The sequence below is a fragment of the Tupaia chinensis genome, unplaced genomic scaffold (genome assembly GCF_000334495.1).
Source record: "Tupaia chinensis unplaced genomic scaffold, TupChi_1.0 Scaffold000451_2, whole genome shotgun sequence".
NCBI lineage: Eukaryota > Metazoa > Chordata > Mammalia > Scandentia > Tupaiidae > Tupaia > Tupaia belangeri.
Window position 1 is genome coordinate 3,547,175 of NW_006159958.1, and position 3,309 is coordinate 3,550,483.

Genomic DNA, 3,309 nt, shown 5'->3' on the forward strand with positions numbered 1-3,309 from the left:
TATGATTGGTTGCTTTTGGACCAATCATGAGGTGCCGGATATGCAAATTTGAGGGATTCTAGTGGTCAATCAGAGCAAGGTTTCGAAGGTCAGGTTTTTGGAAGGGAACCAATCATGGTAATTGTTTGCTCTCTGAGAAACCTCAGCAGACTCGCTGGTGTGCAACTTCCCACAATAAATAACTAAAGTTTAAAAAAAAGATGGGAAAATGAGCCAAACAGACAACTCTCCAAAGACATATAAACAGACAAAAAGTATATGAAAAAATGCTCAACTTTTCATTTGATAATATGGGAGATGTAAATCAAAACTACAATGAGATAACACTTAATCCTAGTCAGAATGGCTCAGTTTTGTTTTCGTAAATAAGTTTTTTTTTTTTTGAGAGGTTTTTGCTATGGGCGCGTGCACTTGCCAGAAAGACAGAGAGATAGAAAGTGAGAAATAACTCCCCAGAAAAATGGCCATGCCACAATCCTGTCTCCTCCATTCTCCTCTCAGGATCTTGGGCACGCACGCACATGTGCCCAGCATGAGTTTAAGCCACCGGGTCCAGGACTTGAACTGAGGTTGACCACATAGGAGTCCAGCGACATAGCCGCTACACTAACTACTGATCACCAAAATAGATGTTTTGAAGAGACAAAGGACATTTTATAATAGTAAAAGGGCAAATTCATCAATAAGATATAATGCTATAAATATCTATCAGGAGCACTCATATTCATGAAGGAAGGACTGTTATCTATAAAAGGAGAGATAGACTGCAACACACTAATTGTTGGTGACCTCAACACCCCACTATCTCCTTTGGACAGATCATCTAGACAAAAAATAAGCAAAGAGATAAAGGATCTAAATGACATTATAAATCAAACGGATTTAACAGACATCTATAGAACCTTCCATTCAAAACGACAAGATACACTTTTCCTCATCCCCACATAGAACCTTTTCAAAGATTGACCCTATGATAGGACACAAAACAAGCCTTTACAGATTCAGAAGCATAGAAATTATATCCAGCATCTTCTCTGAACAAGACGGAATTAAATGTTATATGAATTTCAGAAAAAATCCTCAAAAAATACACAAACACATGGAAATTAAATAATCTACTCCTGAATGACTTCACAACCACTGAAAAAATAAAGACTGAAATCAAAAGATTTGTGGAAGCCTTTAGGATCAGCAGAGGCAGTGGCTACAGCAGAGGCAGTGGCTACAGCAATGCAGAACCAGCGGTGTAGAACCAGTGGTGCCCACTGAGCTTCTGAGTAGATAAGGTGGAAGCTTTTTGGAAGGCAGCTAAATCTCAGTAACCGGAACACCGAGGGCGAAGCCAGTCCAGCTTTAGAAAACATCTGGGCCTGTTGGAGAAAAAAAAAGATTACAAATTTCACGCAGATGACTACCATAAAAGAAAAACAAAAACAAAAAAACAAAAACCAAAAAAACTCCCAAGAGTTTCTCAGAGCTCTGCGGAAGAAGGCACTTGAAAAAAATCCAGATGAGTTCTACTATAAAGTAACTAGAGTTAAACTCCAGGATGGAGTTTATATTATTAAGGAGATCAAGGAAAAAGTAACTCCCAAACAGCTAAAGCTGATGAGAACTCAGGATGTCAAAAATATAGAAATGAAAAGGGTCACAGAGGCTAAGAAAATTGAAAGACTGAAATCAGAGCTCCATCTGCTGGATTTCAAGGGGAAGCAACAGAAAAAGCATGTATTTTTTTTGTTTTTTTTCACCATAAAGGAAAGTGAACAGTTTGGTATTGCAACTCACCCGCAAACAGACCCAGGACAGAGACCTTGCAGAAGGACTTGTCTCAAGCCACTAGGCAAAGAAAGACAGAAGAACTGTAACTGCCTGGCACAGCAGATGGAGAGAAGAAATTGTTATTGCTTAGAAAATTCAAACACACAAAGATCCTCTGGATAAAACTCAGAAGGTGAAGGTGAAGAAATAGTGAACTCCCCGGCTGTTTACAAATTTCGGAATCCTGGAAAGCATTGACATGTTATAGATAAACCTTGTCATTCTGCATGAAAAAGAATTCTATTTTTTTTCTAGTAACTGCACATTTCATTATTTCAGTTGACTTGGTGTTCTGGTTTATAGCCATAATTTACTATCAGTCTGACATTTGAAGTCTTTCTGTGAATAGTATTTTAAAGTCCCTTCCCTCACATTAAAAAAATAAAAAAGAAAAAGAAAAAGAAAAGGATTCATGGAAGCCAATGACAATGAGTACACCAGTTTTCATAATCTTTGAGACACTGCAAAAGTGGTCATCTGAGGGAAGTTCATAATGCACATAAGAAGAAGATGGAAGGAAGGCAAATGGACCACCTAACATCATGCCTCAGAGAACTGGAAAAGCAACAGAAAAAAGAAATCCAAAAAACTCCATGAGAAAAGAAATAATAAAGATCTGAGCAGAAATAAACGAAGTAGAAATAAATGAACTATACAGAAAATAAATGAATGTACAAGCTGGTTCTTTGAAAAGATAAACAAAATCAATTCACCACTAGTGCCACTAATTAAGAGAGAAAGGAACCATGTGAATAAAATTTGCAATGAAGCAGGCAATATAACAACAGAAATAATAGAAATACAAAACATCATTAGAAGATACTATGAATAACTATACTCCAACAAACAAGAAAATTTGGATGAGATGGACAAATTCCTGGTCACATATAATCTACCAACCTTAAGTCAGGAGAATGTACAAAGTCTAAGTAGATCCATACAAGCCATGAGATTGAATCAGTAATAACCTCTCAGTAAAGAAAAGCCCTGATCCTGATGGCTTCACTTCTAATTCCACAAAACTTTTAAATAAGAGTTTACTCCCATCCTATTCAAGTTATTTCTTAAGATCCAAAAGGGCGAATCTCTTCCTAATTCATTCTATGAAGCCTCCATCACCCTTATCCTTAAAACAGACAAGAATAGGACAAGGAAGGAAAACTATAGACCAATATCTCTGATGAATATAGATGCAAAAATTCTCAACAAGATACTAGCAAATCATATCCAACAACATATTTTAAAAAATTATACATCATGACCAGGTAGGCTTTACTCTAGGGATGCAAGCTTGGCTCAACGTAGGCAAAACCATAAACGTAATACACCATACTAAAGGAAAGAAAGAGGAAGCCCATATGATCCTACCAGTTGAAGCAGAAAAAAGCATTTGGTAAGATACAATATCCTTCTTGATCAAGGTTCTCAGCAATATCGGCATAGAAGGGTTGTTTCTTTTTTTTTATATATATATATGATCAGTTATTT

At 36.6% G+C, this 3,309-nt stretch overlaps 1 pseudogene; it reads left to right on the forward strand.

Moving 5' to 3' along the window:
- LOC102492315 (putative U3 small nucleolar RNA-associated protein 11 pseudogene) overlaps nucleotides 1–2,019 on the forward strand; it is a 5,314-nt pseudogene extending 3,295 nt beyond the window's left edge.
- Nucleotides 2,020–3,309: the final 1,290 nt, after the last annotated feature.